This window comes from Ascaphus truei, chromosome 5 (assembly GCF_040206685.1).
Source record: "Ascaphus truei isolate aAscTru1 chromosome 5, aAscTru1.hap1, whole genome shotgun sequence".
In the NCBI taxonomy this organism is placed as follows: domain Eukaryota; kingdom Metazoa; phylum Chordata; class Amphibia; order Anura; family Ascaphidae; genus Ascaphus; species Ascaphus truei.
Window position 1 is genome coordinate 157,114,150 of NC_134487.1, and position 13,777 is coordinate 157,127,926.

Sequence of the window (13,777 nt, forward strand, 5' to 3'; positions counted from 1 at the left end):
CATGTGCCAACATGTAGCCTGCTCGCCGACCGCTTGTAACCCATGTGCCAACATGTAGCCTGCTCGCCGACCGCTTGTAACCCATGTGCCAACATGTAGCCTGCTCGCCGACCGCTTGTAACCCATGTGCCAACATGTAGCCTGCTCGCCGACCGCTTGTAACCCATGCGCCAACATGTAGCCTGCTCGTTGACCGCTTGTAACCCATGCGCCACCATGTAGCCTGCTCGCCGACTGCTTGTAACCCATGCGCCAACATGTAGCCTGCTCGCCGACCGCTTGTAACCCATGTGCCAACATGTAGCCTGCTCGCCGACTGCTTGTAACCCATGTGCCACCATGTAGCCTGCTCGCCGACCGCTTGTAACCCATGTGCCAACATGTAGCCTGCTCGCCGACTGCTTGTAACCCATGCGCCATCATGTAGCCTGCTCGCCAACCGCTTGTAACCCATGCACCGACATGTAGCCTGCTCGCCGACTGCTTGTAACCCATGTGCCAACATGTAGCCTGCTCGCCGACCGCTTGTAACCCATGTGCCAACATGTAGCCTGCACGCCGACCGCTTGTAACCCATGTGCCAACATGTAGCCTGCTCGCCGACCGCTTGTAACCCATGTGCCAACATGTAGCCTGCTCGCCGACCGCTTGTAACCCATGTGCCAACATGTAGCCTGCTCGCCGACTGCTTGTAACCCATGTGCCAACATGTAGCCTGCTCGCCGACTGCTTGTAACCCATGTGCCACCATGTAGCCTGCTCGCCGACTGCTTGTAACCCATGTGCCAACATGTAGCCTGCTCGCCGACCGCTTGTAACCCATGTGCCAACATGTAGCCTGCTCGCCGACCGCTTGTAACCCATGTGCCAACATGTAGCCTGCTCGCCGACCGCTTGTAACCCATGTGCCAACATATAGCCTGCTCGCCGACTGCTTGTAACCCATGTGCCACCATGTAGCCTGCTCGCCGACCGCTTGTAACCCATGTGCCAACATGTAGCCTGCTCGCCGACTGCTTGTAACCCATGTACCAACATGTAGCCTGCTCGCCGACCGCTTGTAACCCATGCACCGACATGTAGCCTGCTCGCCGACTGCTTGTAACCCATGTGCCAACATGTAGCCTGCTCGCCGACCGCTTGTAACCCATGTGCCAACATGTAGCCTGCACGCCGACCGCTTGTAACCCATGTGCCAAGATGTAGCCTGCTCGCCGACCGCTTGTAACCCATGTGCCAACATGTAGCCTGCTCGCCGACCGCTTGTAACCCATGTGCCAACATGTAGCCTGCTCGCCGACTGCTTGTAACCCATGCACCGACATGTAGCCTGCTCGCCGACTGCTTGTAACCCATGTGCCACCATGTAGCCTGCTCGCCGACTGCTTGTAACCCATGTGCCAACATGTAGCCTGCTCGCCGACCGCTTGTAACCCATGTGCCAACATGTAGCCTGCTCGCCGACCGCTTGTAACCCATGTGCCAACATGTAGCCTGCTCGCCGACCGCTTGTAACCCATGTGCCAACATGTAGCCTGCTCGCCGACCGCTTGTAACCCATGTGCCAACATGTAGCCTGCTCGCCGACCGCTTGTAACCCATGTGCCAACATGTAGCCTGCTCGCCGACCGCTTGTAACCCATGTTCCAACATGTAGCCTGCTCGCTGACCGCTTGTAACCCATGCACCGACATGTAGCCTGCTCGCCGACCGCTTGTAACCCATGTGCCAACATATAGCCTGCTCGCCGACTGCTTGTAACCCATGTGCCAACATGTAGCCTGCTCGCCGACTGCTTGTAACCCATGCACCGACATGTAGCCTGCTCGCCGACCGCTTGTAACCCATGTGCCACCATGTAGCCTGCTCGCCGACCGCTTGTAACCCATGTGCCAACATGTAGCCTGCTCACCGACCGCTCTTAACCCATGTGCCACCATGTAGCCTGCTCGCCGACCGCTTGTAACGCATGTGCCAACATGTAGCCTGCTCACCGACCGCTTGTAACCCATGTGCCACCATGTAGCCTGCTCGCCGACTGCTTGTAACCCATGTGCCAACATGTAGCCTGCTCGCCGACCGCTTGTAACCCATGTACCAACATGTAGCCTGCTCGCCGACCGCTTGTAACCCATGTGCCAACATGTAGCCTGCTCGCCGACCGCTTGTAACCCATGTGCCAACATGTAGCCTGCTCGCCGACCGCTTGTAACCCATGTGCCAACATGTAGCCTGCTCGCCGACCGCTTGTAACCCATGTGCCAACATGTAGCCTGCTCGCCGACCGCTTGTAACCCATGTGCCAACATGTAGCCTGCTCACCGACCGCTTGTAACCCATGCGCCACCATGTAGCCTGCTCGCCGACTGCTTGTAACCCATGCACCGACATGTAGCCTGCACGCCGACCGCTTGTAACCCATGTGCCACCATGTAGCCTGCTCGCCGACTGCTTGTAACCCATGTGCCAACATGTAGCCTGCTCGCCGACCGCTTGTAACCCATGTGCCAACATGTAGCCTGCTCGCCGACCGCTTGTAACCCATGTGCCAACATGTAGCCTGCTCGCCAACCGCTTGTAACCCATGTGCCAACATGTAGCCTGCTCGCCGACCGCTTGTAACCCATGTGCCACCATGTAGCCTGCTCGCCGACCGCTTGTAACCCATGTGCCAACATGTAGCCTACTCGCCGACCGCTTGTAACCCATGTTCCAACATGTAGCCTGCTCGCCGACCGCTTGTAACCCATGCACCGACATGTAGCCTGCTCGCCGACCGCTTGTAACCCATGTGCCAACATATAGCCTGCTCGCCGACTGCTTGTAACCCATGTGCCAACATGTAGCCTGCTCGCCGACCGCTTGTAACCCATGCGCCAACATGTAGCCTGCTCGCCGACCGCTTGTAACCCATGTGCCACCATGTAGCCTGCTCGCCGACTGCTTGTAACCCATGCACCGACATGTAGCCTGCTCGCCGACCGCTTGTAACCCATGTGCCAACATGTAGCCTGCTCGCCGACCGCTTGTAACCCATGCACCGACATGTAGCCTGCTCGCCGACCGCTTGTAACCCATGTGCCACCATGTAGCCTGCTCGCCGACCGCTTGTAACCCATGTGCCAACATGTAGCCTGCTCACCGACCGCTCTTAACCCATGTGCCACCATGTAGCCTGCTCGCCGACCGCTTGTAACCCATGTGCCAACATGTAGCCTGCTCGCCGACCGCTTGTAACCCATGTGCCAACATGTAGCCTGCTCGCCGACCGCTTGTAACCCATGTGCCACCATGTAGCCTGCTCGCCGACCGCTTGTAACCCATGTGCCAACATGTAGCCTGCTCGCCGACCGCTTGTAACCCATGTTCCAACATGTAGCCTGCTCGCCGACCGCTTGTAACCCATGCACCGACATGTAGCCTGCTCGCCGACCGCTTGTAACCCATGTGCCAACATATAGCCTGCTCGCCGACTGCTTGTAACCCATGTGCCAACATGTAGCCTGCTCGCCGACCGCTTGTAACCCATGCACCGACATGTAGCCTGCTCGCCGACCGCTTGTAACCCATGTGCCACCATGTAGCCTGCTCGCCGACCGCTTGTAACCCATGTGCCAACATGTAGCCTGCTCACCGACCGCTCTTAACCCATGTGCCACCATGTAGCCTGCTCGCCGACCGCTTGTAACCCATGTGCCAACATGTAGCCTGCTCGCCGACCGCTTGTAACCCATGCACCGACATGTAGCCTGCTCGCCGACCGCTTGTAACCCATGTGCCACCATGTAGCCTGCTCGCCGACCGCTTGTAACCCATGTGCCAACATGTAGCCTGCTCGCCGACCGGTTGTAACCCATGTGCCAACATGTAGCCTGCTCACCGACCGCTCTTAACCCATGTGCCACCATGTAGCCTGCTCGCCGACCGCTTGTAACCCATGTGCCAACATGTAGCCTGCTCACCGACCGCTTGTAACCCATGTGCCACCATGTAGCCTGCTCGCCGACCGCTTGTAACCCATGCACCGACATGTAGCCTGCACGCCGACCGCTTGTAACCCATGTGCCACCATGTAGCCTGCTCGCCGACTGCTTGTAACCCATGTGCCAACATGTAGCCTGCTCGCCGACCGCTTGTAACCCATGTACCAACATGTAGCCTGCTCGCCGACCGCTTGTAACCCATGTGCCAACATGTAGCCTGCTCGCCGACCGCTTGTAACCCATGTGCCAACATGTAGCCTGCTCGCCGACCGCTTGTAACCCATGTGCCAACATGTAGCCTGCTCGCCGACCGCTTGTAACCCATGTGCCAACATGTAGCCTGCTCGCCGACTGCTTGTAACCCATGTGCCAACATGTAGCCTGCTCACCGACCGCTTGTAACCCATGCGCCACCATGTAGCCTGCTCGCCGACTGCTTGTAACCCATGTGCCAACATGTAGCCTGCTCACCGACCGCTTGTAACCCATGCACCGACATGTAGCCTGCTCGCCGACCGCTTGTAACCCATGTGCCACCATGTAGCCTGCTCGCCGACCGCTTGTAACCCATGTGCCAACATGTAGCCTGCTCACCGACCGCTCTTAACCCATGTGCCACCATGTAGCCTGCTCGCCGACCGCTTGTAACCCATGTGCCAACATGTAGCCTGCTCACCGACCGCTTGTAACCCATGTGCCACCATGTAGCCTGCTCGCCGACCGCTTGTAACCCATGCACCGACATGTAGCCTGCACGCCGACCGCTTGTAACCCATGTGCCACCATGTAGCCTGCTCGCCGACTGCTTGTAACCCATGTGCCAACATGTAGCCTGCTCGCCGACCGCTTGTAACCCATGTACCAACATGTAGCCTGCTCGCCGACCGCTTGTAACCCATGTGCCAACATGTAGCCTGCTCGCCGACCGCTTGTAACCCATGTGCCAACATGTAGCCTGCTCGCCGACCGCTTGTAACCCATGTGCCAACATGTAGCCTGCTCGCCGACCGCTTGTAACCCATGTGCCAACATGTAGCCTGCTCGCCGACCGCTTGTAACCCATGTGCCAACATGTAGCCTGCTCACCGACCGCTTGTAACCCATGCGCCACCATGTAGCCTGCTCGCCGACTGCTTGTAACCCATGTGCCAACATGTAGCCTGCTCGCCGACCGCTTGTAACCCATGTGCCAACATGTAGCCTGCTCGCCGACCGCTTGTAACCCATGTGCCAACATGTAGCCTGCTCGCCGACTGCTTGTAACCCATGCGCCAACATGTAGCCTGCTCGCCGACCGCTTGTGACCCATGTGCCAACATGTAGCCTGCTCGCCGACCGCTTGTAACCCATGTGCCAACATGTAGCCTGCTCGCCGACTGCTTGTAACCCATGTGCCAACATGTAGCCTGCACGCCGACTGCTTGTAACCCATGCACCAACATGTAGCCTGCTCGCCGACTGCTACAAGGTTTGCTTATCATCAAGTGAAAAAACATTTTTAGCAATTTTTTTTTTCATTGTTTTTTTATCATTTTTTTATTTTTTGCATTTTTTATATTTTTATTTTTTCACACTTTTTACTCACATTACAACAATCAATCACCATCAGAGTTCATATACTTTATTTATTCTGTATATAGTACCTAATATAGGTCATATGTGTTGACTATTTTGGTGATTTGCTTGTTACTGGGAGTCTGCTGTGTGGCTGGTTACTATCTTAGGCGCTGTATATATATATACATGCAGCAAGCTTAAGCCTATAGGGAACCATGTTAAAAATGGTTATTGAGGCAAAAGTGACACTGTGTGCTCATTTGCATGTCATTTCCCAGAATCCCTTGCTGCAGTGGAAGTGCTGTATGCTGGGTGATAATGGGGAAAGGCGGGGTTACAGACCTGCCTAAGACATGCAGATGAGCATACAGTTATATTTGCATATATATATATATATATATATATATATATATATATATATATTATATATATTAGATATAAAATTATTATATATATATATATTTTTTTTTTTAAATATAGTAATGGCAGCCAGTTAATTTTGCACACAATCCATGAAATTCAAACAAAGCAACCGCGATAAACACGTGTGCCTGGGGCGATGGGCGGCGTTAATGCCGCATGGAGTACAGCAGCGCACATGAAAACGGCTCCGTGATTTGTTCTAATAACGGGCGCTGCATCTGTATAAGCCTCTGACTCTGATTACTTGATACCTAATGCCAGATTGCTGGAGCAATAATCAGAGCTAATTAACACAGCAGTTTTTATAAAAGCACAATGACTCTCCCGTAATATAATATGTTACATCAATTCTATTTTGGGCCTGTGATGCCTTTATCAGCCAGAGCTATTCGGGGAGCAATAGAAAGAGAGCCTTGGACCTGTAAGGGGAGGGGCAGCATGACTTAAGGCTGAGGGATCCCTCCCACATGGAGCTGGGAGGTCACGTTAGGGGTGGGGTTTTAGAGGCGGGAAGGGATCCTCTTACCTCCCTCTTTCTGCAAGGATCTACTGAAGAGAAGTTCCCACCCACCATGATATTATGAGGGGGACGTTTGATAAGGGTTGGGCATTGCTCAGTATTGGTCCCTTGTGGTGAGGTGTCAGACCTTGTAATTGGAAGTTTTGGGAAGACGGTGCGATTCCCGGCTTGGAAGGCTGGAATGGCGGTGTCCTTCCATGTGGTGTGTTTTGTGCCAACAGCCTGGGTGGCGAGTAGCGATGATGGTGCAAGCTCTAGTGCCTATTCTGTTTAATATTCCTTATTGTATTATACTGTATTTTATTTATATAGTGCCAGACATTGTATTCAGCACTTTATAGATATGATACAAGAAACATCCAAGGGAAGAATAATACAAATAAGGGCATAATAAACAAATGTAGGCATTGGGGAAAAGGAGCCCAAAAGAGCTTATAGCCTGTCTGGTGTATTGGGAGACCTACATTCACAGGAGTATATGGAAGTGTCGTTTTTATATAGATTAAGATAGTAAGTGTGTATGCAGTGGGTCATACAGTATGCTCATTTTACATTGGAATGCTTCCTTGTACAAGTGACTTTGCAGACAGGCCTTGAAGATGGGAAGAGAGGAAGCTTCAGAGATTGTGGGTGGAAGAGAGATTTAGAAACAGGGGGCAGAGAAAGATTTCAGGCAGGACTGAGCTGTAGAGACATGTAGGATAGAGACGTTCTTACCTCTTGGGAATCATTTGTATCACATTTCATTTATCACAGTCAGTAAAATGCCTAGGGTTGCTGGGATTTCATATTTAAACAAGTGGGAAACAAAGCGTATCAGTAGCATTTTTCTTCTTTCTATGAAAACCCCAGGGAAAGAAACAGACTGTACATGTTGACTCACTCTCCATTAGGAAACGTGCCTTTGGGAATCAGAGGCGGAAGGTTAAAATCATATATACCTCAACACATTCGGTGTTGAAGGAGCCTGCAGTGTATTGCTTTACAATGCACTGCAGACCCCTCAAGTTTTCCATGAGGTTAAGAGAACAGTCCAAAACCTGCATTTTATACAGATTATCTTTATTTTCATTTTTTCATTCTGCTCACATAATATTTTTCTGAAATCATTCAATACTTTTCTATTTTGGGATATATTAGTGTAATTTCTAGGTGGCTCTTGAAAGTGGCAATGTTCTCACCAACGAAACACATCTTTCCAGGAGAAAGTTAGAGGTAAAGTGCCAGCAATATGGAAAAATAGAATAACTGCAAACAGCATCACTGACGGCAAGCTAACTAAAGTGGGCTAGGATGTGTATACCCCTCAACGATCAGCCTTGTGCCTACAAATGTAACCTAACTTATCTTCTTCAGAATAACGGAAAGTAAAATATTTGTCATAACTCTGTGAATTGAGTGCCACAGGGTAGCTGTGACTGGTTTATTAGTGGCCGTAGTTGGCTGAGGTTGGAACCATGGGCACGCAGAGAGATACGTTAAGACGGGCAACATCTGTATATTTTGTACCAGCACTTTGCCAATGAACTAAGAATTTCTCAGTGATAGAAAACATGTGGTCCTAATCTAGGGACATACTTTAGGCCATAAAAAGTAAAACAGGACTGGATTAGTTATATTTAAAAGGCAGCCACTGTTAATGTTACTAAGAACTCCCTTTTAATGTCAACCCGTATAACTGCCACCTATAGCAATTAGCTCCTTATAAAGCCCTGCTAACTAAAGCTAATATGTATTGTATGAATGATAGAAGACAGAATATAGTCAATGCTGTGTTCCATATGTTTCACTTCCAACACGCAGCAATATAAAAGTAGCTCAGTGCTAATATCGCTGCCTTTGAAGCAGCTGAACCCAGTTGAGATCCATGGGTCAGCTCACCGTATGACTTAGATAAAGTTTCTTAATCGCCCCGTGTCTCAAGCACCAAAATTAAGATTGTAAGCTCTTTAGGGCAGACACTCATTGTGTCTGTTAAATTATCTGTACAAAGCTGCATACATTGTTAACGCTATCTTAGGCTGAGTCCATGGTCAGCGCTTATCCGCTGACCCGCGCTGAGGTGCGCTGACGCTTGTCAGTGAGCCCCTGCAGCCGCAATGAGAGCGGCTTTAGCAGGGGCTTGCGCACGCTTCCGCAAGCGTGCGGAAGCGTAGCCGACAATAATTTTTTAGTTTGAGCGCAGGGCCCGTCACGTGAGCGGTTCGCCGAATGAGGGCGAACCAGCTCCGTGACGTCACTGGCCCGCCCCCCAACACGCCCCCAGACGGCGCGCGAACTAAGGCCAGGGAAAGCACCCGCTTTACCTCAGCCTCAGCGCGCCTCTGAACGGCTGAAATCACTATGGACTCAGCCTTAGGCTGAGTCCACGCTGGTGCTGAGCACTTTTGGCGCTTGACACGCTTACCTATTAAAATCTTTATCCTCCCGTCCATGCTCCCTCTGTGCGCCCGCACTCATGCACGGGCACGTACGCTCTCCCAAGCTTGGTGCTTGGGGAGACAAGGGAATTTGTCTTTGGAGCTCAGAGCAGGAGCAAGGTGAACATGGAAAACTCAGAATAAACACTGAGCGGATTACAGCGAGACACACAATCACAGGGGCGCCCCCCAGATCGCCACCACATTTAGTGTAGAGTGGTGGAAGGGGGGAGGGAAGCAGAGAGAGGTGAAGGGGGGGAGCAAAGAGAGGTGAAGGGGGGGAGCAGAGAGAGGGGAAGGGGAGGGAGGGGGGGGAGAAAATGGAGGGACACACACATACAGCCCCGATCCAGCCAATGACACGCCCCCTCCCTTAATAGCCATGCCCCCCACCGCTCTAAAATTATTGCAGGACAGACGATCGCTCATGGTTGGAGTGTTGGTGACGTCACCGCTCTCAAGCATGAGCGAGCTCAGTGGCAGCGGGGCCGCAGCCTTAACCTAAGAAACAAATATTATTATTTTAACTTACTGTAGACTGCATCTCCAAATGTGCATTAAACCTTACAGGATGTGCATGTGTATACAGAGGGTAGGATCAATCATTAAAACATGATAACTGTCAATGAGATATGTTAGCCATAATCATGCCCTGTAACAACTACCTTGTCTTATTGAATGATACAGTAACTTAACTGAGCAGTTTTGTCAACTTTCTAATCTAATTATAGAGATTTGACACAGTTGTGTCTACTCATAGAACATTGGAAATGTGACTCAAAGTGATTCAATTAACCACCTTGTTGCTAAAGTCTGTAGTGCATATGGATTGAAGCCCCCTCTGGCAGTAAATATATTATTCCACATTTACTGATGAACATTTATTTACTGATGAATAAAAAAAACTATTATTAGAAGTGGTTCTGAAATACTGACCGGGGGGGCACTGCATGCTTTTAATGCCACAATTTTTATTGCAATCTTTATTATGTATTGTAGTGGATATCCAGACCGTATACAATGATCTTTCAGGTACTCTGGTTTAAGCCTCTCTTCTCCATGTTGCTCCAATACAGTTTCTGATTTAATCCTCCCATGTTACTTTTGGTTGTGAAAGAAAAACAATGATGATGATGATATTGTTTCTTTTCTCTTCCAAATTCAGTGTCTTGAACAATTGTTCATGTGCTGCTGTGAAAAACCTTGGTGACATGGTGTCTCCTTCTCGCACTCCCTTGCTAATACTTATCTTGCTTGTACAGATGCAGCGGCCGTTATTCGAACATATCACGAAGCCGTTTTCGTGTGCGCTGCTGTGCTCCACGCTGCCAATCACGCGTTTGCTTTGGTTGAATTTCATGGATCCCGATTTCTTCGGGTGCAATTCTTTGAGTTACTGTGGCAGAAATGAATGCATTGTAATGTGTATAGTACAGTACTGCGTCAATTTGCAGGTGTTTAAAAACCAGAACACTAAAATGCCATTTTCTGCCCTCGATAAAAACGAGTCAACACGCGGTCATGACGCGCCATGACATGGGTATTCCGAGGTACACAACGCGTGATATGTTCTCATGACGGCCGCTGCCTCTGTATCTTCATGTAATCTAATGGTTGATGTGGCATTCTCATAAGTTTTCCTCGTAATATAAATATACGCTTCTTCAAAAATGTGCCTTTTTAATGCATCTATGACCGCCGAGACAGAATCAAATGCTTTTTCGTAATCTACCAATCAGAAATTCAGTGGTAGATCGTATTCATTACTTCAGAAAATCACCTTGTACGACTTGGATGTGGTGCATTGTGTGTATCCATTTGCAAAATCCCACGTGATCTCTACGCTGGGCGAAGTCTAGGGTCTGTTGCAGTGGATTAGTGAGTATCAGTAAAAATCTTGTAGGTGACTGGAAGTAGACTGAATGGTCTGTAGTTGTTGAGGTCGTCTTTGTCTCCTTTCAAATAGAAAAAAAAGTTAACGGCCTTAGTTGATGATATCAATCAAATTAAGAAGTACCGTTTTTCAGTACTTTAAATGCAGATTGCCAAACACTAATATACACTATTTGCTGTTTTCAGACAGGCAGACAATAGAAACTGATAGTAGATTTTGTCTGTCTACTTCCTGAATTACAGTACTGTAAAAACATATCGCATGTTGCTGTTATCTTTAGTTTATCTCAAGCAAACTTCCTTAACTGCTTTTTGCCACTACAACATGTGCTTTTAGTTTGTCGAATTGTCCACTTACAAATAATCTTTTGGTGACTCTAAAACAGGAGAATTTCATCAAGCCTCAATCAGTGGTTCACTTAATAAATACTTCACATTTTCCCCAAGTGAAATTCACTTAGTATAGATTTTATTTAAATTATCTTAAAGGAATTATTGTTCCATTCGGTTGGCAAGCAATGCACGTCTAGTCCCTCTGGCAGCAGAATGTTACATTTGCAAAACATAAGCTGCAAACATTTAATTTAAATCACAGCATTTTTTTCTGTATCCAAATTCAATGGTGACTATATCGTATAATTGAGATTTGTCTGAAGAAATATTAAATTGTGAAATCTAAATGGCGCTGATTCTTAATTCTCTACACTGGTCAAAAAAATATTTTCTCATCTGTCTCAAATCTTGAATTGACCTGCCTTCTTCTTTAGACGATGAATCCTTGTTCTCACACTTCTTTTCCTTATGTTCCTATTGTTTTGTCACGTGTATTACTGCTGAAACGTGCTATGTACATGGATGGCAATATACACAAAGATATACAACATTCCTTTTATCTAATAATAATTAAAAAAGGCTTTCTCTTAATGATATCTGTTTGATGCAAGAGGTAAAAATAAGACTCTACTACCACCTACTGGTCATTATATATATTTCAAAACAGATACAGATATCCTAGTGAAAAGGTGCTACTAATCTCTAATTAATAAATAATGTTGCTCTATGGTGACAACAGCAACTGTGATAAGGATAATACAGTAGAACATGTGAATATATAGTGAAATGTGATATTATGGACCAAAATAACAACACAGTGCCATAAATTGTGTAGGATTACCAGAAAAGCTATAAATAATATACATACAGGCATACCCCGCTTTAACATACGCAATGGGACCGGAGCATGTATGTAAAGTGAAAATGTACTTAAAGTGAAGCACTACCTTTTTTCCACTTATTGATGCATGTACTGTACTGCAATCGTCATATACGTGCATAACTGATGTAAATAATGCATTTGTAACAGGCTCTGTAGTCTCCCTGCTTGCGCACAGCTTCGGTACAGGTAGGGAGCCGGTATTGCTGTTCAGGACGTGATGACAGGCGCATGCGTGAGCTGCCGTTTGCCTATTGGGCGATATGTACTTACTCGCGAGTGTACTTAAAGTGAGTGTACTTAAAGCGGGGTATGCCTGTATATCACACAGTAAATTTAAAACAAAACACCCGCAAACAATATACTTATATATCTTATTCATTGTGTTTATCATAAATTGTATTTCACAATGTGGCTTTTCTGTTCTTCTTAATGGTATCCCACATTGGATCATGGAGAAACATCTGATTTGAGAGCACACATCCCTGGGTCAACTAATTATCCAACACGTTGGCTTTAATCTGCATGATTGTGAGTGAGATAAATCCACCCATCCTATCCACCAGAATTCTGTTTGCGCTCCGACGTCAGCTGGTATTTCTCTAAGGGAGATTTGGGAGAAATCCCTTTGAATGAGCGGCACCAGTTCTTCATAAGCTATGTACTTTGTTTTCAACACTGGCACTCCTTTTCTTGACATATTCATCTTTATCACCGTGTTTATTCACATTTTTGTTTTGTCAATTGTGGGCAAAAAATGCGAGTTTGAGGTTTTTTTGACAAACCAATCGGATGTCAAAGCCAGAATTAAATTGCTTCTAAAAAAAGCTGTTTACACGCGGTTTGGACATGCGATAAGGGCTTACAGAACAGCAAAGCTTTGTGCACTTTAGAAGCGGGTTGTCACACTTTGGAGCTACTCGAATAGGCCCCTAAATCTCTTACGACAACCCGCAGGGGTCTTTGTATCAATGCAAAACAAATGAAGCAATTCTGGCGCAAACAATCTGCCCCATATAATGTATAAAAAAAAATACCATTGATTGCAATAGGATATTTTTGAGCTGCTTTGTGCATATAGAATAAGCAAAACATAAAGGAGATAGTTGCACTGTCCAAAGGGTCCTCAGACCATTTATTTGTATACAAAAGACAAATAATAGAACAATGTTTCTGGCAATTTGGGGTAAAAATGTTAACCCTTCAGGTTAATATATTATATAATATATTATTCCTTATCTAGTAAAATCTGCACTATTACTATATATCCTTTTTCTCCCTTCCTTGAAATTGAATAGAAAATGGGGGGAGGGGGGAATACCTTTATTCTAAAGAAAAGTTGAACCTGTCTAAGATCTCCGCAATTGGTTTTGCCCGATTTTAATAGAAAAAGATGTAAGTGCATATCCACAAGTTCACCCACACTAGTATCTTGTACCATTGTGTACTGGTACCTTTTATCTCTTTTTTTGGTTCCTGCTCTCCCCAAGTTTCTGAAGATTGTTGAGATCACTAAAACCTGAGAAAGTCCACTGATATCTGGACAGTTGAATGCTATATACTGTAGCTCACCACGAAGATTTTAATATAGCAGTAATAATTAAATGGTTGCATTCACTCTTATTTTTCTGCTGGACCTTCTTGGTGCTTTCACTCAAGGACCTGAATGATACCCTTCTTTCTTTTGCTGTGACCACTTCAAATACAGAATATACACACGTACTGTAATTTAGCTTTTCAGTGCATTTTCCTGCTTTAGAGGTGTAAT